Here is a 26625-nt window from a genome sequence, read left to right on the forward strand (position 1 = left end):
GATATTATGGAATATAATGGATGGATATCTTAGTTATCTTTCTAGTTCACAGGTTTGCATGCATAATTTAATTTTGAAAGCCACTGAGACATCAGGTACTACTGTTGTATTTATGAAAAAGAAACAAAACAAAAAACATACTAACAACTGTGCCATCCTACTCCTTAGTTAATAGATTTTATTATTCATAAACAGTTAACATTGTTAGCAAAATATTTTGAATTATATTTAACCCTATTTTTTCTTTAGTTTTGTATTTAACTTATTATATGATAGTCAGACTTAATGTATATTTGAACAATGAAAATATATTTTTACAAGATTTTACATTAAGCACTTAAAATTAATATGGTTAATAATAGTAAACTGTAACATGCTGTAACAAGATCGGTTAAACTGCGAAGAAAATGCTTTCAGAGAAAATTTTTCAGGTGTGAAGAACATAGATCTCCAATGCAATTTCAACCAAACCTGTTCCCACACACCCCGCCCCCACTACCATTAGAATATACACAAACATTTTAGCGTTTCATTCTGAGCAGAAGACCCTCACACCTGAAGAGTGCTGGCTGTGACGAATTAAACCGGTTTTACAGGTTTCAATCACAGACCATGTGACATGGGACTCAGTAAACTACAGTAACACCGTATTTGATAACGCTATAAAAACGCTATAAAATCATGTGACTTGGCACAGAACAAGTTTACAGCACAGTACAAAGATAAATGCTGACCATGACTTTAGAAGCATAAATTGCCTTACACTCAATTTAAACACAAGCTGTCTTTAGCCCTCTAAGCTGGTTCATACAGAAATGTAGAGATCCAGGCTCAGAACACACAGCTTCATTAGCGAATACATATGCAGGACAACTAGAGAAGACATTTTACAGAGGATGGATTTTTAGAAACATCCCATCAGACATCCCATCATATTCACAACGTGAAATCTAGAAAATAATATTACGTAACCAAAATCCGCAATATGGAAACAGAACCTGTGTAATTGTTGACAGATGATGTACTCGTAACATTTTTTCAAGACGAACTACAACATTTAAAAAATGACTTGTATGTACTTGATATCTCTAATCAATCCACGGGTCCCAGCACAAAATGAAAGTAAAACGCATACCGTTTCGCGCTTCTTATTAGTTGCTCAAAAGTAATTTGACCGTATGAAATGCATAATATAAACCTAGAAACATATATGTGAGCAGTACTTAAGCACTGTAGTATCGGTGTTAAGACATACCTCTCAAATACTGTAAATCAAGTTAAAAATATCTCAAGACTGATTCTGGTCGTAATGAAACCATGCAAGGGAGTTTTTATGTCCGTTGCAGTTCTTTTGCAACATGAATATAATTATATCGTTATTAATTTCTTGAGATACGCAATTCCATATTATATTCCCTTTTAATCAAATTCTTAAAGTATGCTTGTTGACTCCGGTATCACGTTAGTTAAAGACTTCGAAGCTTACAATGTTTAGGGAGAAATGGAATACCGGTGTGTATTTTTTTCTTTAAAGTACCGAGACCAGCCATATACTGTATGTTTATGTTAAGATTTCCCTTCAGTGGTAAAATTAGATATGAATATTCAATACTTAAACGGGCACAGTTAAGACATTAAATATACATATACATATTGTATACAGTACAGTTTGCATACGGTAATATGTTTGTTACGCGATTAAAAAATAAATAAATAAAACTGGAAGGTCCAGCACCACCATTATGTTTATATGGTTGTTTTTGTTGGTTGGTTGTTATTATGGTTATTAATAATACGATCTATAGTTGAAATCTGAGCCTAAATAAAAAGAAAAAGCAAGTGATGAGGTTTATGAGCAATCTAATTACTTATTCGTTTTAAACGCTATATAAAATAACGTTTATTATTAATTTGCTGGACAGAGCGGTGAACATTATTATGCATAAGACAAAGATAACGATCCTGATCAGTTTAGAAATCTGTGTACGCTGTAAGGTTTTTACTTCTTAAACTTTTAAAATACACGTTTTGAATAGAAAGAAATCCTCTTCCTGGTACCGTATGTATAGCAAACCAGCACGTCTTTTTTCTCCAATCAGAGGGGTGTCAGATAGTGTCAGCCAATCACCATTCTGCGTTGGGTAGCAACGGGTGACTGTTCTCAGGCGGAAGATGTAAACAGCTTAATGTTCGTGTTAAATTTTTTTACATTCAATTAAACGGGCACAGTTAAGACATTAAATATACATACTGTATACAGTACAGTTTGCATACGGTAATAAGTCCAGCACCAGCTGGATTCGAACACACAACCTGCCAGCTAGTAGTCACGCACCTAGACCAGTAGGCTACAAGACAGCTCACATAATCAGGCAGGCGAAACAGCCCTATACAGCCCTGCCGCAGTACACGGATATAATCATACCGTTATTAAATTCTTTAGATACGCGATTCCATATTATATTCCCTTTTAATCAAATTCTAAAAGTATGCTTGTTGACTCCGGTATCACGTTAGTTAAAGACTTCGAAGCTTACAATGTTTAGGGAGAAATGGAATACCGGTGTGTATTTTTCCTTGTGATATTTTAAGCTCTAGTTGAATGATAGGTGTCGCATTTTAAATCATTTTCGTAGCTAGAAATTATGAAACGCCCTATTAAAAGCAAGGAAGTTTTTATGCCCGTTGAAGTAAAACAAAATGCCTGACAAAGTATGGCTTGGACAGATTCCGAGTGCTTGTACAAATGTGCTAAAGAAATGATACTTTGAGTATACAGCTTGTCCAAAGTCATCCATTATTAATACTATTAGCAATATCTTCAGTAAAGGCTTTGATGCATAAATATTTCTGATAAAGGTAGGTTGTGTACTTTTGTCCAACTGAGCAATCTTGCTTTCATAAAATATACCAACATTTTAATGACTGATGATTAACATGCTGTAATACACAGTTCAAAATTAAAGGCTCAAATGCTGTACATGAGAGGTTAAGCTCCCCCTGGCGGTTTTACAAGGCGACGCCGGATAGTTAGTCACGTGACACACGTGACACACGTGAAATGCGTGATACCGCGTGATACCGCAACACGCCCACCGGGGTATGCCGCGAAATACCTCACCCATTTTGAATGGCTGCATCTGTACACCTGCTGTTGGAACTGCTGTATGAACTCCACAGTTCCTTAAAGTTAATTTAGTAAACTACTTAAAGAGCTAGAACTCACTGGAGGAGTTCTGTGTTTCTCTCTTCCACCACTGCTCCCATGCCAGTGCCTTGCAGTCCCAGGATTTGCTGTGTTGTGGAAAACTGAGACATACAGTATCTGGGCAATTGTATCTCATCCAACCAGTTAGTACTTCACCAGCCAGTCACTGCCACTTGGGGATTCATGATCATAGTTACCAGAGTGCGTGTTTTTAATAATTTCTTTCAGCAAAGCTACTTCACAAAATATTAATTTTTGAGTAGGCTTGGCATCTTCACATTCAAATATTCTATATTACAACCTAAACAATAAATAAGAGATAAACAATTTTCAGTAGTTTGGTTAGATCCTAATGTATGCGTTAGAGGGATGGCCATATTAAAGGTTATTTGGCATAACTCAATCTGCTTAGAGGGTGGCCTGTTGACTGTAAGGGTGAGGCTGACCGAACCCCTCTTTCACTTTCACAAGGAATAAACTAGGGAGCTACTTCAAGGGCGTAGATGGGGTGGTAAGAGGGCTGAGAAGGAAATACACAAAGGGAGCCTTCGAAGGCAAGATATATATACAGTATGTAGGAGAGCAGAGGCAAGATAACAATCAGACCTTTATTGAAATAATAACAAATGGACTCAATCCCTTCTAATCACCTGTTACCACATCAAAATAAAAAAAGTCAGACTTTCCTCTCCTGCAATTGCTGTGCAGAAAGCCTCCATTGCACTAGGCCTCTAGTTCATCTTATTTGGTAGAGTGGACAACCCTTTGTAGGGCAAGTGTCACACATTTGTCTAAGTGGGATAAGGTTAAAGACATTGTAATTTAGACACTGTGATTGCATTTCCTTCATACGAGACATCAAGACCGCAATAGTTGCTTTCTCTGTGACTTGCAAAACATGCAAAGTTGTAGGATAAATTTAACACCAGGGTCTAGCAATGTTAATTTGTAATATTTTCCCATTTTATATCAGTTTTGAACAATCAATAGCCCTTCAGCCCAGCTAATGAGTGCATCTCATGCTCACAAATTTAAAGTATACTGTTACTTAGTCCTATATTGTTTAAGTATTTATACACATCTTACTTATATTTATTACATGCTGTGATATTAAATTATTTCAATTTAGCAGCCAATCTGTTTTACAATGTACATTATATTCTACATACTGTATTGTGTATTTGAATCAGTAATTGCCAACTAATAGAACGATTCCAGTACCCTTAGCAAATTCTTCTATCAAATGAGCCACCGAGAATAACCTCTAACAACATTAATCACAAGTAGAAAAAGAGACTGATTGACTGCAGATGATTCCCTGCAATTGCCCAATTCCCTCAGTCAGTCCTGGAAGTAGCTGGATACCTCCTAGGTAAAAACCTTTATCTGAGTTTGTGATTCACATAAATATATTTCACTCTTCCTTTGTCCTTTATTACATTTTCTCAGTCTTTCACTAAATTCTACAATTTCAATTTGAGAATGGTTCAAAATAAATCTGTTTTGGGGGAAAAAAATCAGGCACACAAAATTGTAAGAAATTACAATTAGGTGGATTTTATACATAGTAGATTAAAGCAAGGTTTGTGTACCTAAAAAGATGTTGAAGTCACATTTCCTTCCACAACTTATTTTTTCTGAAGACGAAGAAAATATTGTTAGACGATGTCTCTAAACACTGTTGGAATTAAGCATTCTAATGAAATTCTAATTATTATCTTAGGCTGGTTTACAGAGAAACACTGCTGAGCTGTATTTTAAGGGAATCTCCACATGTATTTCAGGAACATGGGCCATATATTCCTTCTCATAGTTTCCAATTCATTACATTTTCAGGCACTACGCATTATTCTGCTTTATTCACATCTGTCTCTTGAGGGAAATTCATTGGTTGAAGCATTTTAACCTCGTTTAGTTTTTAAAGCAACTGGTTATTGCTTGATTTTTTACACTACATTCACCTCTCCCTCATGCTCCAAATGCATAAACACTATCTCACCCAACACATATAGAAAAGTACAATCCAACTTTTGGGTTGCACTCGTATGATATCATATTATCATTCCTGTAAAATAAAAACAAAGACAAAGAATTTAAAAAACAAAACTTAAATAATGGGTGCCTTTGGTATGTCTCACTAAGTTGCAATGTATAAACCTGCATGTAATAATATATAATAATTATATTACATTTTTATATTTTACTTTAAAAAAATACTATTCCATACTGTTTCAAATCCATACTAACAAATGATTCATTTTGTGATACAAATTCAGTCTTTGTTGACTTTTTATTTGACATACAAAAACAAAGTAATACAAAGTTTTTGGGGCCTGCTATCCCTAGCTGTTCATTGATGTTGATGATGTTCATTGTCATTAGTGCATTATCCCCAACAGAAGTAGTACTACTGACCATTCTAAGGAATATCTTATTAAAATGCTCAGGAAATATAATGGGTTTAGCTATTGTACTGTATGTATTTGTTTTCTGGTAATAAAACTCAAAACCGTAAATGCAATATAAGGCTCACATCCTGTTACACTTGTCTGTTTAACAAGGTACTAAGCATAAGTAAACTAATTCCACTCTTTTATTGCATCAGGCTCATAAGTAAGGCCTTGTACACTACTGAAACCAAAGCAGCTTTTCAGGGGCAGTTAAAATCTGATACCTTTGATTTAAAACTAATCTTCTCTTTGTTAGAGTAGCATTAACATAAACAGACTAATTGTCAAAGCAATTTAAATGACATTTATATGAGTTAAACTACAGTGGAATTGTTACCAAGAAATATAGAAATCCTAAAAAACTCATTATTGTTTCTTAAAAAGATAGCTTTTAGTAAGATAGTGGCAAGCTTACACTGGGAAAAAAATAAAGGGGAACTGCAATGTTATTTTTATATTTTGGGGTTAGAAAGAATATTGATGAGTACATTTCAAACCACAATGAAAGTCAAATGTACACAGAAATGTGTAAAACCTCCAATTTACAACACAAAATAGACAAAAGTCCACGGTGTGTTTGGAGTCATATTGCCGTCATTGTCTATGGTTCAGAACAAGGCAAAAACAAATTTTTTTTCAGACCAGCAGTTTGCAATACATTGTGCAAATTTCAGAATTGTTTTGTTCAAGTCATAATTTTTTTAAATTTATTTTAAAATTTGTTGTAAACCTATTCAATGACTTAAAAGGCAACCATATATTTTATTTGTTTTAAGAATGCAGATATACTGTAAATTATATACATAAAGGAATCTTACATAATTAACTTTTTCTTTTTTAAAAATCCACCTTTACTTTATATATTGTACAACTTTTTTTCAGCCTTTACGGAAACCAGGCCAATCATGAGTGAAATTACTGAGTTGGGAAATGTCAGATTACAGTTGGCAGCACAGTGCTTCAGTCTTAGAATATTTAGTAATATTATGTCCATTTTTGAATAATTTAATCACTTTAGTTCTATGTCAGCATATTCTTAAAAGCTAGTCTGGATGCTAAGAAAATTTTAAAAAGGCTACAAAAAAGGAGGTTATTTGGCTCATCTAGCCCATTTGATGTCGCTAGTTAATTGGTCGTAGGAGCTCATCCATCCATTTCTTGAAAGAAGCTAAATTTCAGCTTCAGCAACATAGCTGGAAACTTATCATTTTTAGAATTAAGAGTAAAGAAAGATTTCAGCAAGCATTTCTGTGTTCCTGAGCCTCATGAATGTGTAATGGGCCCTCTCTGTTATGCAGTATGTTCCAGCTTTAACACAAACCACATTATTATAAATTGGGTTCATGCTTACTTCTCCAGCGATGGAGTGCCCAACACTTAGTACCTCTTTGTTTTCAAGCTGAAACGGGGGGGGGGGCACCTAACTAGAGTAGTCAATCATCCAAAGATGTCCAACTAATGCAAGGTGAGAAATGACAATACAATTGATGACATCACTACCAATCACAACTGTGGCTGGCCTGAAAGGTATTGTACAACACTGCACAGATACTCAATTTCTCAGGTCATTTCTCTCAATAGAACCATGACAATTTGACAAAATTAACCATGTGACTGCAACCACTATTGTTGGAGTTTTAGGAGATTGACCTTTAGGTCAAAACTAAACTGAGAGTGAGTATGTACATGAATAGACTTCTGCTTTAGACTTTCACTGCAACCAGACCAATCACATGACTTCTGAAACATTTATAATTTAGGTTGATCAAGAATGTTAAAACGTTTGGAGCTTTTTCAACAAACCTGAATATTAATGCATATTCAGTAGTAGCAGCTATAACCAGAGTGAATTTTTTTCATAACTTTTTCTCACGTGTAGTCAAGTCAGAATTGTGCAATCTGGAAATTGTGCACAGGAAAGCATGATAGATAAAAGGACTGTTCTAGGTTAATTTGTGAAACATATAGCCAAAAATACATCTCTCTGTGTAAAACGTATTTTAACTTCTGAGACAGACTCCTGACTGTCTTTTAAGGGGAAATGTGGAAAAATTTCTCCAACAGCTCCACATTCACCAAGAGAACAATTAATTGAAAATGAATACCTTGATTATACATTGGCCACTGACACTAGCTCTGCTGCTGAACCTGACACAGACAGCACTACTAGTGTTAGCAAGCTTTGGAAAACTGCTACAAGGCTACTAAGTGCTTAGTGCTATTTTTTATTATGTGTGTGTGAGTGTGTGTGTGCATGCTCATGTTGGTCATTTTGAAGATCTGTGGTTCCATGAGAAGATGATTTTTAGGTGGTACTGTACTTGGATGCATTTGTTTGATCAGGGGTGGTACTTGGTCCCAAAACTTTGAGAACCACTGAATTGAACCATTATTTCAAACATGTTTTGGTCATGACAGTAACTATTTACTGGTCTATGTAATGTGAATATTGATTACTTTCGTGAGAATGATCTGATTTAAATTGGTTGACCATAAAGTTAAAAGGTTACCATAAGTATTATAGTTGATGTATAGTTACTCCGATGTTATTAATACATTATTTTTGTACTGCCTGAGTGAATTATCACCTTTTGTATCAGTCCAGACTGGTTCACATATGTATATGTTATTCTTGGTTTGCTATGATTTTTTTATTGTTGTATTAATAAATTGTGTATTGCATACTTTGAATCCATGTGCCGATAATGCTTTTTGTTTTGTCCGATTGATTCCTAGTCACCATAAAAGCTTTCTTGTAATTTGTTTCATTTTTTAATTATTCCAGTAGATTCAAACTATCACAACACTACAGTATATTGTTAATTACTACCAGAAGCCCTTGGCTTAAAAAGAGGTTTAAAATGCACTTCCACATAGTTTCCATATGTGCACTCTGTTGTGTATTTCACTGTTTATTCTGAAGGAATCCACCAAGTTAACATTGTTAGTGTGCTTAATATATAAAGGAACCCCTTTAACCAGTGGTCTCATAATGCTGTCGAGAAAGGCTGAGATGTGAGTGGTGGGACAGTTGCATGCTGAGATGATAGGTCATCCAGGTGTCAGGTTCGTGGATTTTTGGAAGGAGGTAAAATTGAGATACTAAAGGATGTTCAACAGGACAGTTTGCCTACTGGAGAAGTTCTTTATTGCTGCTGACAAGAAGATATGTGGATATCACTTCCTTTTGGTACTGTAGTTAGTGGTAGGAACCTGTGGAAGAGGATGACAATATTGGTAAGTTGTCTGGAGGCTTCAGTGACATACTGTAGGTATTTTTACCACACCGCAACAACGCTGCTTTTGTCCGCTAGTTTGACAATATTGTTTCTGTTGCGGAAAGATTGGAGCCCCTGAATGTCTCCTTGGGTGAGGATAGATCTGTGTTTCCTTGGTATGGAAAGGGTCTTCGAAGCTTGATGGTTGTACTGATTAATGAAATAATCTGGTGATGGAAAATGGCTGAAGGGGGAAATCCAAAAGCTTTGTTTTGGATTAATTTTGGTAATGGCATCAATAATCAGGCTGTTGTCAGCTGCAGGTGAAGAGGTTTCATCAGCAAAATGTGATCTGAGACAGATCCTGCGGTAAAAGCAGTTGAGGTCATCTTGGGTTTGGTGGATGTCCAGCGTCTTGGGAAGTGATACAAAACTGAGGCCTTTGCCTTCGTGTATGGTTTCTAGATTTTTTTCAAATACAAATAACACATCTGACAGGGCCCCACCTACACATTTGGACTTCAGCCAAATTCCAAACCCAACTTCAGTGTTGGGAAAAAGTACAATCTTCTACAGAAAAGAAGTTGAACAACAAGAATGACATACAACTTCACCATTTCCACTTTTAGATAAAAGCATAGGAAATAAAAGTAAAATCTGAAAAAAAAGTTCATTGGTGAATAATTTGCCAATTTCAACAAGCTAACATCATTAAAAAGTCATCAGATTGTAATTTCGAGAATTCAGTCATTATAATTGCTGTGTGATGCCAAATTTGCTTTAACCTAATAGAAATGTCCCACTCGTTTTAGTGGAATTCCTCAGAAACAATTCTGCTTGGGACTAGTAAAGGCAGCAAGGGAAGATAACATGCCTAACTCTATTAAGGAAGAGCTAGAGGGAAATAAAAGATGTGCCCTTTAGTATTTATTTTAGTCCCTTTGAGAGACACAATACATATTTTAGACTATATCCATAACCTTCATTTACATTTCCTTATTGGTTCATTCTCAAAAGAACATAAAATTAAAATATTTCTGGTTATGCTGCCTACAAGCCTCTGATTTTTCCTGTAAATGAGGTATATCTTAATTGAGTAATATGAACATGGTTGTGCGTCTGACATTTTTTTATCAATTCAGACTTTTTGTAGCCATGGCTATGTACAGGTATGTATAAACTATGTATTATGGTCAACATGCATTTATGACCGTAAATAACTTGAGATTTTCATTTTAACTCATTGTTTGACCAGTATAATATAGTGATCAGAATATGCTTTTGGGATAAACAAAGAAACTACCTCTGGTACTTCCTTTTGATTCGATAAGCTAAATTAATTTCATTTTAATTATCTGCAATTATCTGTGAACATATTTTACTGGCTGTGTGGTACAGATAAAAGTTTAATTGGTCATAGGCACAGCGTAATTTGCAGTATTCATTGTTTTTTCATTATATTTTTTCCTAATACCATTTATTATTCAGTGTAAAATTGCTGATGTTCCACAACAAACATTTTCAACATTGACAAGTTTAACTAAGGATACAAATACCTTTCATATTATAGTATGAATTTAAGGAAAATTGTAACTTATTCAAAAGTGCAGATAAATATAAATAGTATATACTGTATATATGGCCTGTGATGGACTGCCTTGAACCTACTGGTTTCCAGGTTAAGGTCTGGCTTACCAGGACTCTGTTTTGGATGTAGTGTTTACTGAGAATAGATGTATATATATATATCTATGTATACATGGAATTTTCCACAAAATTTGTAGTTTGTCTTTGCAAGCCCAGCCTTGATTACATCACAAACACCTGGAGAATGCCTGGGGCCTGCCAGGCTGTAATTACAGGCCTGAACAGTACTCTGACATACTGTCATGATTATTCTCAATTGCAATATATTAGATAGTTTCAGGACATCCTCCCCTCCCTCCTGTCCTCCTGTTATGTGCCATTTCTTGAGTTCATGTTAGGAGGTCTACTGTTCTAAAAGGAAAAGAATGTGTAACAATTTAGCCAGTAGGGTATACTCTAGGATTGATGGGTTCAAGGAAAAGGAAATCAGCAGATAGTTTGAGAATAGAGAACTGTAACAACCATATTTCTCTGAACCCATATTGTTCATATCAACTATAACTAACATAGATTAGTGGCAAGAATATTTATTATAAAATTATGCATTTTTAAACAAATTCAAAAACAAGAAATGCACATATTAATTATAGATTTTCCATTAAAGTAGCATTAGTGTTTCAACTAATTTATCCAAAAATGTTCTATACCTTGCACTGAAAATTTATAATTTGAATTGATGTTTTGAGCTTTATAGCAAAGAAATGACGGGCGTATAAAATTATTATTCTTAGAGAATGAACAATTTGCCTTTCTACCACTTGAGACCTCAGAATGTTTAACAGCCTGAGTCTGATGCTTAAAAATAAATAAATAAGTATAGTCTTTCTTAACACAGCGTTCTCTTACACCTTGAGTAAATGAATAGAAAAGAAAACATCTTACTGTATGTACAGTATGTTGCAGCTCAAACTAAAGCCAGTTACACTTGGTTAGCCAAAACACTTTCAAGGAAAACTTTCTAAATGCAAAATATTTGGGAAAATGTTCTTACCCAAGTTACAGTCCAATGGATTGACAATATGCTGTTGCTTGTTTGGGTGGTTTCTTTTCTGTCTCCTTATTTGTGGATTTCTTATATTGGCTATATTGCATGACTATCACTATCTCTGTTTACAAATTATAAGTTTGAGCAAAACTGTAATGAATGTTGAATGTCAGATGAAGCTGACAAATTGCCTAAGTATTTCTTAGTTTTCTAAAATTTTGGCATCTGCCTTGACACCTTAAGAGTTTGCTGTCAAGGCATTGCATGTGCATGTAAAAGTTTTTGTAAAGATGAAACTTTTAATAGTATACTAAAGTAAGAGTCATTTATATGCACCTTAAAGACTGACAGTGATTATGCATACTTTCTGACTCTGCTTTTTCCTGTTTTAACCACTTCACACTAACTATTATGCTCAATTGTACTTGTTTAAATGTGTTTTATTTTTTATTAGGAATGTGTCAGTGCATCTCCTAAATGTTCTAGTATTTACTCACTACCACCCACAGACATTATTACACCATCCAGAAAAAAAACACTGAAAGTCATTCCCTTTAGTGTGCCAACCCAAGTGTCTGAAGGTCCAGAAAATCATAGAATCTTATTGATTTAAAGCTGAAAACTCTAATTTACCTAGAAATGTAAAAGCACATTTTAGTATTTTTTCCCTAACATATTCATGATCTTCCATTATATGACAGAGTTTAGGTAATCATATTGTTTTGCAATCCTATGTACTTATCCTATACTGCATTCATTTATAGTATTTTGAATCTGTTATTTTCACTTTTTTATAAAACTAGATATCATCATTTAGTTTCTCTTATCACATGTGCAAGTTAATGTGTAAACCCTTATACTATTTGTATTTTATTATATGGAGTTTTTTTCCCCACTTTTTTTACAGGTTCCTTTAGGCTCCTTTTCCATAGTTTCGAAAGGTGCATACATGTTTGTAATAGTAATTTCTAATCAATTTGCCATACATTTGCAAAATTCAGAATATTAAGAGAACTGAAGACACACAAAAATATAAAATATTTTCCATGCCTATTTCCAATGGTCCAATGGGCACTGGTATAGGGATTTTTGTTTTTGATCTACAGGTAGCTAATTTGAAAGATAAAAGGTGGTTTACACAACTTCCTTAGAACAGACTTAAACATACTCAGCTCAGTTCCGTAACCTTATCACAAAGAAATATTTTTTTCCATATATTGCAGATGTTCTAAACCATAAATGTGTACATCTCTGAGTTCAATAGTGAGAAAAAGAACAGATGTATACAAGTACATAAACAATCACTTCTGGAAAGAAAAACCTTAGAAGGAGCTTTGCAAAATCACTTTGAATCAAATGTTTTAAAAAATCCCAGCACGCCATAATTTCAGAAATGTATCTTGTGATTTGCGTAGCTGACCTCTAGGGACCAAGCTCTACACATCTAGCATCCCCAAGGTAATACTTAAGCTGCTCTTCAATGCCGCCTACCGTTTAATTACAGAATAATATAATAAGTTGTATCTTATTTAGAAATGTGTCTCTCAAAAAAGTATAAGAAGACAAATCACAGGAGTTTGCACAGTAGATTTATCATAAACTTGTATATTGTTCCTGAAAACATCCCTACTTTTTCTGTATAATTACATCAAATATTTCAATACTGTATGTTTAATATAAAGGAAGTTTGTGGCAGAGAAAACATATTGGTCCTTACTTTCTTTTTTCTGCTTGGGGAAGCTACTGTATAATCAAATGTCCAATCTTCAGGAAAAAAAGATTTGCCACATTTTGATCACAGAAAAATCTTGTTTAGTTTTTGAAGAGCATACATAACATGATGGCACATTTCCTCCCTTGTTTGTGGAGGGGAAAAAATAACAGAAAAATGCAAACTTTCTTTTCTGTGTATGCTTACTCAACTACAGTAAAAAGGACTTGCAGTTATACAGTACATGAAAAATATGTATGTGTGAGAATGTTCTTTTTGTTCCACTCCATTTTATTTGCTCGAGGCTTGTCTGCTTAAGTAAAAAGTCTCATCAAATGTTGAATAAATACTACAGCATGTTAATTGTTTGCATTATACTTTTTAAAAGCCTTGCATTCAGGCAAGGAAATCAGTTAATGTCTCCTGTAAATGTAAATTGTTGTAGGCAATATTAATTAGGAATGCAATTCTATGTAATTCTACCAAATACTACAGGGACACTGTTAACCCTGCTTTTCAAGTTTTGTGCTTTGCTGTAGGGCACCCTGGTAACATAGTACTCGTAGAGGCTGCACTTCATTTTACTTTGTGATTTTGTTCCACTTGGAAATGGTTTCCTGCTGCTTAAACACTCACATTACAAACGATAGTACACCCACTGGACTGCTTCCTAGAAGTTATGTTGTGCCACTGAAGAAAAACAAAATCATCTCAATGTGACCACTTAATAAATTAATAAATGCATAATAAAAAGCACCAATTTTCTCATGAGGAAATTCTACCTAAAAATCTTCTGTTTTTAATGCCCCTTTCAATCAGTAAATATTGACTTCAGATTAAATCACAATCAATACCTATTGATTTGAGTGACAGGCATTTACCATGGCAAATTATCTTCAGATGACCACCAACATCTTTGAAGAATGAGGAATCTTTTAAGCATACAGTATGTCCAGTTGAGAGAGAGGTTATTGCAGATGATTCATTGAGTTGATCAAATCATTAGATAGATCTGATTTTTTTCTCCTTATAAATGTCCCAATTAACACTTCCACAATACCAAATAATTTATAAAGTATTGTATCATGGGTTTATATACAGTAGAGTACACAACTCCAGCTTTATATTCTTACATCTTTAACTAAATGAATGTAAAAAACATTGAGAGGACCTTAAATCCCATCTTTGGTTTTCTAACCTGACATTAATGAAGATGAAAATTGGGTTTCTGAACCCACTGACACTGGTATAATAAAGCTGACTGTAATTCACGGAGCCACTGTGCATGTGTCAATGAAAATTAACTATGGCTTCTGTGGCCTCAGATGAGCTAGAGGCTATAAGCACAGAATGAAAAAGGACAGTTCTTATATTCATCTATATTAGAGAAATACTAGTTACACTAGTTATTCCATGAGTCCCAGAATTTCATGAAGTGTTAGAGCTGCTTGCTGTCCATGTGCATAACTCTGTTGAATGATAATCAGTTCTTGAGAGGCACTTCCAAACCCTTCCAAAACATAGATGTTGGTTCTGGAAATGATGATATGATGTTCAAATTAGGATCTCTGCAGCTTTACAGCCAGGGGCAGTAATATTATGGGTTAGAAGTTCATAGAGGTACTGTAAGCTTTCTCTGAGATTGATGTTTTTGAGATTGTGTCCCTGCAAATGTGCATGTGAAAGAGATTACATTTTGGTATTCGTTCATTGTGTTATTGAATATTTATTTTGGGTTTAAGCAAAAAACATGGATTAAAGATGGATGTTTGTATTTATAATCCAGTCTTTAATTATAAATAGTTATAATAATCCATTAATTCTTGAAGGAATATCAAATCCTTTTCATATGTTAATCACATTACATTGTACATTTTCAATATACTGTACCTATTAAAGATTTACATGAACACTAGGAATTTCTTTGTTTTTTACTTTTTTAGTATTATGTATTGCGCAATATTATTGGAACTACAGTATCTGTGTAATACAATAATTTGTTAGAATGTACAGTATGTATTAACACATTCAAAAACTAATTTGGTGTATCTAATTTAATTGTAATCTCAGTCTAAACATAATATATTAAAAAAATCTTAAATCTAAATACAATTGTCAACTACTTTTTTTATTCTCAGTGACACTCACTCCAAGCCCACAAAATATAATCACTATATCACAAAATATCACACTAATATTTTTTATTTTGTAAGATAATCTAAATATCAAGTGTAGCTATACTTGTAATAAATATATCTAAATTATTTAAAAAGTTTAACTTAAGTTAATTTAAGTACATAAAGTGAAAGAAAACATTGCAGTTCAAATATACTGTATTTTGTTCCAGGTTTAAAAATACCTAATCAGTTTACCTCTAACTGTGAAACAATACTGAAAAAGAATTTGCTGGGGTCAGTGGTAATCCCTTGGGATTCTAACCTTCCCTTGGTAGAGGAATCCTAACTAGTGAAACTGGTATTTTGCTAGTAAGGGAGCAGTGTGCAAGATGGATTCCTTTCTACCCCTTTAATTCCTTCTACTTCTGGAGACGTGATGAAATCAGTTCTGTGATTTGGTTTTCACTGGATATTTGTGCTGAAACTGCCATAATTCTTGACACATCTTATTACAGTGTTTTTAGGCCGAGTCTTGAGAGTTAATTAAAAACACAGACAGGCAAAGAGACAGAATTTTGCCGACAAGGGAATGGACAAAAAGGTGAAGTGAGACATAAGGTTAATTTTGCACCTTATGTCTTATCTGGTTTGGTTAGAAAGGGGGAAATTTCCATTTCAAGTGCTGCTATGTCTCCTTAACGAGCACAAAAATCCATCTATCCATTTTCTGACTGTTTCATCAAATTCATGGTTACAGGGGAGCTGGAGTCAATCCTGGCAAGCAATGGGCGAAAGGCAGGGTACTCTATTGATGGGAAGTCAGTCCATTGCAGGGCAAACAGACACAAAAATGCACACATTCACACAAGGGCCACTCAAGGACTAAATGTCCTCAATTAATTATAGATCAATTTGCAATTTTACACAAAGTAGTGGAAAAAATTGTTTTTAATGAGTGATTTTGAACCACTAATTTTGTTACTAAATCTGTTGGAGTCAGACATGTAAAATGTGGTCAGTGGAAAAGCTGCCACAGAAGCTGATGACAGAGAGAGGTGTGTAGGACAGAGTGGATTGCTGAGTGTAAATAGGCCAAGGGTGAACTAAGAGGGAGGTCAGAAAAAACAGTGCCAGTAGAAATGGCCATCAAATCACAGAGAGGATTGTTAAATTACAGAAGGTAAAGTAAGTGGGATGGAAAGCCTCAGAAGAGGTTAAGTAAAAATCAAGAGAGGAGAAGGTAACCATGTGGGAATTGCCTGAAAGTCTGAACCCAGCACAGGTCATGTATGAAATGCTTTTTTGGCTTATTGAGCCTGGTCTCATTTTTCCAAGCATATTGTGAATGACTGAAGCACCACACCTTATGGAAACTGTTTTTTTTGTCTAGTTTTGATTACAGTTGTTTGTAATGAAGGCACAAGACAAACACTAAAAGGTCATTCCATTAAAGGTGACTAGAGGGATGTTGTTTGGAACAAAATTACAGCAAATTGGTTTCGTGACTCAAAGAACCTAAATGCTAGTCTTGGATATATGACCTCTTAAAAGGGGTTTGGGAGGTAAAAACCCCTGGGAAGGACTTCGAGCCACTGAACTTAAAATAACCAGAATTATTTCAAATGCAAATAATTAGCTAAAAATATTAAAGATTTAATAACAGTTTTGCTGTCTGGTGCAGTATTGTATTTAAATATTTTGTGTCCATAAAGCCTGTTTGATTCATTAGAACCAAAGTAATGTAGTTTAACAGATCTTGTCAAGCTGACCGATGATACTTAAAAAAATAGAGTTCTCATGTTATAAGCGGTTACAGATTTAAGGTGGAGTTCAATATAATAAAAGTGCTTAGGTTGTATGATACATTTTAAAATTAAAATTAAAACAGGTGAAAAAACAATATTTTCAGAAAGTAAAATATAAATACCATACAATTACTGTACTGGCCTACATACGTCTAATCTTAATTACTTGCATTAAATCTTTCATGTTTTAATTTTCAAAATATAAAGTAGAAAAAATTTTCTGTATGTCCCAAGCAAATATCTTTAAAATAACATACCATTATTATTTTTAAATACTGTCATTATTTTTTCTGTATACAGTATATATGGTATAACAGACCGACATTTTGACTTTTTATGGTTTATGTATTTCTACTTTTTTAGTCAGAATATCATTTGTGTATTCTTTATTGAGCACACAATTTCACAGCTTAACTTGTAAAAATGTATATTTTCCTGATGTACAAGTAATTTATTGATTTACTCAACACAAATATGAATATTTAAATGCACAGTACTTAATATAAAGTGTTAAAATTGTTGCCCAGCATTTCAACATGTCAATCTTATTATGCTCTTTCAATTGAAAAAGCCAAGTGTCTTTGTATGAAGTCATTCACTTAATTTAACTGACAAGTTAACCTTGACATATACTGTACCTAAAATACCAGCACATTATTAACAGAATTTAGTATAACATTGATGTTTTTGCACTTTATTATATTCTTCACCCTTTTTGTCTTATTTGGTAAGTATTTTGAGCAAGAATTTACAAAGGCTATAGATGCAATCAGTTTATAATTTTATCATTATAAGCTTATAATGTGAATAATCTGTTGTCTTTAAATGACAGAAGAGCTAGGATAAAATAATATTGAATGAAAGGACATAAGAGGTTACAAAGAAGAGGAGGCTCAGGGCAATAGGCATACTTTGCTTGTTTTTGCTAGTTAGTGCGGTGTCTGAATGATAGAAGAATACCATCAAACCATTTCTTAAAGGACTCCACAATATCAGCTTCAATACCTTAGACTTTTGTTACAACATCCCAAGACTCTGTATTAAGTGCCACCTGTGTGTTTCCTGATTGCTCCTTAATGTAAATTGCATTGTACCCTAAAGTCAGCATGTATTTGTTCTCTGGAATGTCTTGGTCATACTTTTTCACAATTATGAATATCTGAAGCATGTCCCCATGTGACCTTTTATGTTACAGACTTAAACTTCCTGTTACAGGAATGTGTTAGAGTATTAAAAACAACAAGATGAAAGCATACAAGACCTTAAAAACTTACTTTAAAAAATCTACATTGTTCTTACGCTTGACTTAGAATGCTTAAAAACTCAAAAATACACACATATAAAATAACAAACAAGACAAAACAATTGTAAAGCAATGCATTTGTGAAACTTGTAATTTCATACTTTTTTTTTTGAGGTACAGAAAAATCTCCTGTCAGCTAAAGTGATCATTTCTGGCTGTAGAAAAGTTGATAAATATTTCATATAAGGACTAGTTTTCTTCTGTAATGAAAGTTTAACAGGCGCCACCTGCTGTCCATTCAAGATATTAATAAGAGCCACTATTTCAGTACTGTATTGTGAATCATTGTCCACTGTTAAGTAAAACCATCTCTGTATAACAGTGGGCTTTTGACAATAAAAATGTGGTTAAGTTCTGAACTAATATAAATGTTGACTGTAAATATTATTCTAACAACTCAGTAAAAATTAGCTTAAAATTGTTTTAAAATATTGCAACTTGATAAGTCTTATAAGGCTTATGAATTCAAACTTAAACCCATCTGTTAAATAAAACATCACAGTACAATGTTGTATTTCATTTCTTTATTTTATTCCAGTGGAGAAACCTGGCCAAAGATCTTAATGCCAAAAAGGATTGTGTTTCAAACATATTTTAGAACAAATGTCCATTATGATAATGGAATCCATTATTGTGTCACTAAAAGAAAAAAGTTTGATACTCCTCTGTTATTTTTGTCTTTTTTTACTCCTCAATTAAATATTTAAAACTGGCTTTTTTATGGGGGGTTTCATGAATCCCTGAGTGTTATTACATTCCAGAGCCAAGGTCACAATTTTCTTCTCTATAAACTCAGTTTGGATAGTGTGACCTTGCAGACTTTCTGTCCTGACCTCTATCAAAAAAATAATTAACATCAAATCATTAATGGGAGTCTATTATTATTGGACATGTGCTCAGAATCTTTTTTCGGGAATACTTTGTTTAAACACATCTAAGCATTATTTGTTCATAATGTCTAAAGAAACATAATATTACAAAGAAATATCAGTAGTTCCACTTGTACTGTAAAGGTTGAATAGGAATGCAGTTACAGAGATTGCACTGTCATCGTCCGTTATTTGATGAAAGAAGATATAAAGGCATTTGCACCTATGAATATTCACCACACATTAATTTAATACAATGGAAAATACTGTATTCATTGTATTGCAGTTTGAATTAATACAGTAGAAATGTGTATTAATGTGTATTAACCTGTGTTTAAATGATCAATCTAAATATTAAGTCAATGTGAAATATATTCATGACTCCATAAATTAAATACTGCTTCATAGCTCTAGGATCCTGGGTTTGATTCCAGATTCTGGTATGTCTCTGTTTGCATGTTTTCCCTGTTTTAACAGGTGCTGTAATGTGCTTCCACCATCCTGACATCCCAGGCAAGATTTGATTGGCCATTTTAAATTGTCCCTTTCTATCTGCCCTCAGATAGAAGGAAGGATAGAAGGTCCTGTTCAGGAGCAGAGCAGTTTGGACTCGCTGTCCTGCCTTGTACACAAAGTCTGCTGCACCCTCACCAGGAAAAGCAGTATGCTGAATCTGAAAATGACACAAAATCATGTATTATTTATACACAAAAAAGAAAATCATACAGTGCAAAAACTTTTTATTTTTTGTATCAAAAGTTTAATTCCAGTTGCAAGTGATGAATCCATAAAAGCTGATTATAGTCTCTTCACCATGCAAACACACCTTTAGAATCATTACAGGTCATTGGATGAAGTCTGTTAGACAGCAATAATATCTTGATATAAAGTAGAATAATTTACATTACAGGCATAATGAAAATAAGTTTTCTAAATAGAGCAGAATGTTTATATTTCATTAAATGTTATACAGGCCTGAGAGAGCTGTTTACTTATCAGCTCCTTGTGTTGTTGTTTAATGGAGTATTGAAACTCAGAGATTAAATAATGGTATAGTAATTTCACATTTCATGTTTCTGTATTTAAAATGCAATAAAATGTTTATTCTATTGCGGTATTATTAACATAAGAAATCATTTAATAGCAACTTGCCACAAAATTTATTGCTGTCAGGTACCAAGAAACCGTAATTAATTTGGGTTACTATAACTTTTTGTCATCTTATGATATAAGAATACAAAACAAAACATCAAATCATTTGTTATTTAGAATGTCTGAAGCATGTATTTTTGTAATGAAAACTAAGTGACCCAATCCTGTCATTTAAAACATCCTTTCCTTTGATGTTCTACACTATTCTACTCTAATGTCCACTGCCAAAGTCTATACTCGATCTCTAATTTATCTGACATAAATTGAATCCAGGTTTAAAAATGCACAGTCATGTTCCCTTCTGACAATCCAACTAAAATTATATCAGCCTTTATGAAATGGGACTCTTTTATCTTCACAATTGCCAGTCATTATAATTTCAGCCAGGTACAGAAGTGAAATGCACTGTGCAAACACATATGTAAATTATTTTGTTAAATTGTTGAGAAGGTGTTATTTTGACTTTGGTTTTGGCTATTTGAATTTTGCTAACAGATATATACTTGGTTGTGTATGTAAAATACTTAAGTAAGACTTACTGTCCATCCTCTTCTTGTCCTGAAGTATTTCAGTACATGTGCAACCTGCTCCCTTGAGTAATGTCTTACAAGTACACAACAGCAGATGTAAAAGATGGCACAGGAATATTTTTGACATTGCTGAGACTCTCTTGGAGCATTTACTTTTACTTCCTTAAATAAAAAATATGGTACAAAACAAAATAAATTAAAAGCTCTGTTATGTAGGTTCATTTCTAAAATATAAATACATATGTTGGTATTTTATGAACCTAAAATTAAATACAGTATATAATTTAACAAAGGGGTTTAATGTTTTTGATTTATGAAGTCACTACCAATAATTACAGTATTCTAGACAAGAGCTAATTTGCAATATTGTTTTACCCTTATTTTAATTCCATACTAGCTACATACTGTATACCATAGTCATTCTTTAGATTACACATATAACAAACAGGAAACATTAACTGTTATGTCAATGTTCAGTTGTGTGAAGAAAGTAGTTCAATATTTATATTAAACAGATTTCCTTCTAAAACACGCTTTTCCTTCTCATTCTTAGTTAAACAATTGGGTTTTAATTTGCATGGCACTGTGGCCTGTAATCAGTTGCAGGGACACATCCTGGAGATAAACTGCTTAAGATATTGTGAACACTTGATCTCCTTCTGTTAGTTATGAAGCACTGTGTATTATGGATTTCATTAGCCAAATCAATTCTGGCACCAGTAAAAACAGCAGCAGTCAAAATGAGCTGTGGCAGCTTTAAACAAGCAGTGGAAATTTAAGTAGCCTCTGTGGCATCTGGTGGCGTTGCTGGGTCAGGTGATAATCAATAATGTAATGGGTAGCAACCGCTCCATTTTGCACATATTTCACCCTCAGTGTCGGGCTTTGGAACTTTCATAGGGATTAATAGCTGCACGAGTGCCTTCCTAAGTGATAGAGTGCTTTTCACATCAGGCTTCTCTCCAGTGGCTTACAAGAGCCAGCCAAGCTGTCTGATTGGATAAGACCTCTGAAACAGCACACCCAGCCACCAGAGCAGATTGTCCACTGAAGACTGGAATCCCCAAGTCACTCTTTATATTTCAAACTCTGTTTCACTGACCTATAGATCTCATAACGTTAATAGTGGTTTGGACAGTTGTAGACAACATGTTAGAAAGTCTATGGTTGCATGATTTATTTATTTTGTTATTGAATAAAACAAGATATTCTTTGGAGAGATTTTGTTAGTTACCATAAGGAAATAAATCATGCAATATTTTGTTAAATTTTGTCATTTGTATTAATGTCACATCCCATTTTAACTACCTGATGCTTTTAAGACAAGTTTATGCGCTTTTTCAACATCTGGAGTCACTATACAATTTGAATATTAAAGGACCCCAAATCTTAATCTAGAAAGTAGTATGCTAATTCTACCTTAATCTGCTATCTTTGATTCTATGGGGCTGTGACCCTTAATTCTTGCGCTCCTCACTCAAACTAGCACATTTATAAATGAGCAAACATGTTCAGAACCACAAAACAGATTATGTAGATGCATTTGTTTATTTTACATTACAAACCCTAGTTTTTCATGAATTACTGTACACTGGGTTTTAATTGGTGTTGATTAGAAACTAGGCAGTTCTTTACAGTATTTGTTATTGATGATTATATTGAACTAGTGCTAAAGCCAACCGGTCTTACAGGTGGTACAGCAGTGTTGTGGATAATGCTACTGCCATGAACTCCACGATCTGTGGTTCAATCCTGATCTCGGTTGCGTGTCTGTTGGGAGTTTGGACATTGTGTATATGTGGCCTTCAGATTCTCTGGCTGATCCAGAGACATGTAGGTTAAGTGTAGTTATTTGCTCAATCACACTTTTCTTGTCAGTGTTTTTTTATTTTATGCTACTTAAAGTATAGTGCTTTAAAATAATCCAGTATGTACATTATTGGATGTAATAATGGTAAACAAATCTGCTTTTAATTTTTTGCAAAGTTTTAGAAATTATATCTAGTAAGTTGTTTTTGAGAATGCTAGGAGCATACATACAAAGACATACCTGTACAGTACAAACAGGCAGGTCTTCACACAACATCACCGAACTCTGGAACAGATCCCTCAGTAACATCGTTGAGGTTTAAGAAAATTTAGATGTTTTTTTTAGGAAGGTAATAGCTTAAGATTAGTTACAAGTTCATTTGGCCTGTTAATCTCATTAGTTGTTTGTAGCTAATTGATATGAGGATCTCATCCATTTCTTGAAAGAATTATTTTCTTCATGAAATCTTGATAGCTTGCTTGTTCCTGTCCTGTTTTATACTATACTAGATAGGAAAAACAAACACCCACAAGCATTCATGTATGCAACGTGTTTTATTCTGACTGACCTTGAACTAACACAGAAAGGTTTACTGAGACATAAATCAATCCTCTCCAAAATCCGTGAAAATCCGTAAGGCTGCAAGGCCTGATGGGATACCACCTCGCGTCCTGAGGACATGTGCAGCCCAGCTGACCACAGTGTTTACAGACATCTTTAACTCCTCCCTGTCACAGTCCATGGTCCCCACCTGCTTTAAAAAAACCACTATTGTTCCAACCCCCAAAAAGACAAAAGTGACATGCCTGAATGATTACCGCCCAGTAGCATTAACATCTGTGGTGATGAAATGCCTGGAGAAGCTGGTGTTGTCACACATCAACTCGTCCATCACAGAGTCCCTGGACCCCTTGCAGTTCGCCTACCAGAACAACAGTGGATGATGCCGTCTCCCTGCTAAGAACTCGTGTCCAGGTGAGAATGCTGTTTGTGGACTACAGTTCAGCATTCAATTCCATCATACCCAGTCAACTGGTGACAAAGCTCAGGGGATTAGGTCTGTGCAACTCTGTCTGCATCTGGCTGCTGGACTTATCGAGAGACCACAGGTGGTGCGGATAGGCAATAAAACATCAACACCACTCACCCTGAGCACTGGAACCCCACAAGGCTGCTGTCTGAGTCCAAGGTTGTACTCCCTATTTACTCACGACTGCACAGCAAGACACAGCAACAACCGCATCATTAAGTTTGCCGATGACACCACTATAATAGGACTGATCGGTGATGATGACGAGTCCACTTACAGGGATGAAGTTGTACAGCTGCTTAGGTGGTGTCATAGCAATAACCTGGACTTGAACATAAAGAAAACGAAAGAGCTAATAGTGGACTTTCGGAGACACAGGCCACACACTCACAGCCCACTCAGTATTAATGGAACGGAAGTGGAAACAGTCACCAGCTTTAGGTTTTTGGGAATTCACATCTCTAAAGATCTAACCTGGACTGTGAACACTGACTCTATCATGAAGAAGGCTCAGCAGTGCCTTTATTTCTTGAGGTGCCTCAAGCGATGGGGGATGCCAATGCATGTGTTGGTGAACTTCTACCGCTGCACTATCGAGAGCGTCCTCACCAACGGGATCACCGTGTGGTATGGCAACACCTCTTCGCGAGAAAGAAAGGCACTGCAGAGAATGGTCAATATGGCCCAGAAGATCATCGGCTGCGGTCTCATCGAGATTAAACAGCTCTATGAGGACCGCTGCCATGGTAGAATTCTGGCCATCACAGAGGACAGTCACCACCCCGGGCATGAGCTCTTCACCCCACTGCCCTCAGGCAAGAGATATAAGAGCATACGGAAACTTACCACTAGATTCTTCAATAGCTTCTATCCACAAGCAGTGAGGCTGGCGAACACATTTAGCCATCCCCCTCGGACCACACCTACACCATCACCATCTACCTCTTTATGATTTCTTATCTATTGCACATCTCCAGTCATTGTTTACACGTCTGTATTGTTTACATTCAAACTGTCTACATGTTTACTTGCACATTGTCTATTGTTTGTACATTGTCTTGATGCACTGTTTGCACTTTGTTTTGTTTTTTACACTTGTTTTACAATCGAGAGACTTTCTGTAAGTAAGAATTCCATTGTACCAGTACCAGTTACATATGGCAATAAAGTTCAAGTTCCATACTTGTACATCTCCTTCTTCTAGCTGAGGTTTTCTTCATAACATAGACCCTAACCCCACAATTATACATTTCACTCTGTATAAGAACACCCAAGAATTGAGGAGTGTTTTAGTCTAACTTTGTCTTAATCTGTTTAGCTGAGCCATTGAGCATAGCTCCTGACCATAGGAAAAGGAGGTTAGGACCCCCATTCATAGTGAGGAGAGACCAAGAGGCAGCTGGAGATGGAGTGGAGGAGGGATGCAAAAAGATGTACAGTATGCAAGCGACAAGGCGGTTAGGTGAAGTATTAACAATGCTTTTGGTAAATCATTAATGTCAGGAGTGAATTATGCATTACTGATAGCTGAGACTGATTGAACTTGTCCTCCCTCCGAACTTTTGTTATAAACTCCTTTTAAATACTTCTCTAGATGTAAGGACATTCTATCTGTAACTCAGGACTGCCTTGTACTGTAGGTGCTTTGTAGACTTACCTTTTGCACAATTTTCACAGTTAGCGATTTCATGGTAAGCCAGAGGAGCCATGGACAATGCATGAAAAATGTTTAATAAATAAAAAACAGAGATCAGAGACTAGGTATGAAATCACAAATTGTCACAAAGGTAATTAGGTACTGTACCACTGGAAACTATACTAGTGTAAAATCCTGGGTTCGGTATAAGGTTTTAGGCATACATTTGAAGTAAAACAGAGCTTTCACTGGCCGATTATCAAACTTTCTTGATAAAAACAAAACAAAACTCGCCTACCAAGCAAGAAGAAAGAATAACAGACACAGCGCAACCTGCGTTCTCTCCTCAACTGTCCACACCACACTTTTCTCTGGGTCTGAGATTAAATAAAACTTCACTCGCACCAAACAAATTACCATACACAAAACACTGAACATGTTAACCCAAATATTTCTCATACTAGGATCAGATCAGATTTTGGTATAGTTTAGTAAACTAGTTACATTTGTAGATATTAAAACAATTAGCAAAAACTTAAGAAGCAGCAAATGAAAAGGAATAGATAGAACTGAAGACTTGACAAACACCTGGTAGATGCAATTTAATGCATCTAAGTGCAGGGTACTGCAAATAGTAAACACAAACTAGAAATACAAAATGGAAAAAATATTATATAAAAAAGACGTAGGTTTTGGTGCTGACATATCATTTACATCATATAGACAATATGGGCAAGCAATACAATAGCAAACAAAATGATAGGCTATATACTCAAAAGCGCACAAGTTTTCATTGTTTTGTAGCATAATCTAAAAAATATTGGCTTTGTGCCAGTGTGCCTTCTTGGCCAGTAATCAGATGTGAGATTTACTTCTGATAATGTTCTGGGGTTGACGAGATACCAAATGGTAGTCTCTGAAACAATTTCTTTCTTAAGGTGTAGTGAATGTGGTTAGAGAAACCAATTCAATGGACCTGTAAGAGCCTGTTATGGCATGTACAGTAGCTTTATGAAAACTGAGAGTCCCTCAAAATGAGCAGGTGTTTCATTGACCACAGGGAACATGAGTATCAGTATGTTCTTTTAGAAGAATGTGTGAGATCAACACATTTCTATTTTCATATTAGGTTTTTAGCACAAAGACCGTTGTTG

General features: G+C 34.8%; 1 long non-coding RNA gene across 4 annotated transcripts in view; it reads left to right on the forward strand.

Annotated features, from left to right (window-relative positions):
• Positions 1-16483: 16483 nt before the first annotated feature.
• LOC107078628 (uncharacterized) overlaps positions 16484-26625 on the forward strand; it is a 200859-nt gene continuing 190717 nt past the window's right edge. For all 4 annotated transcript variants that reach the window (XR_011190649.1, XR_001479580.2, XR_011190650.1 and 1 more), the window contains exon 1: positions 16484-16618. This is a non-coding gene — a long non-coding RNA (uncharacterized lncRNA). The remainder of the gene's footprint in view (positions 16619-26625) is intronic.

The sequence above is a fragment of the Lepisosteus oculatus genome, chromosome 10 (genome assembly GCF_040954835.1).
Source record: "Lepisosteus oculatus isolate fLepOcu1 chromosome 10, fLepOcu1.hap2, whole genome shotgun sequence".
In the NCBI taxonomy this organism is placed as follows: domain Eukaryota; kingdom Metazoa; phylum Chordata; class Actinopteri; order Semionotiformes; family Lepisosteidae; genus Lepisosteus; species Lepisosteus oculatus.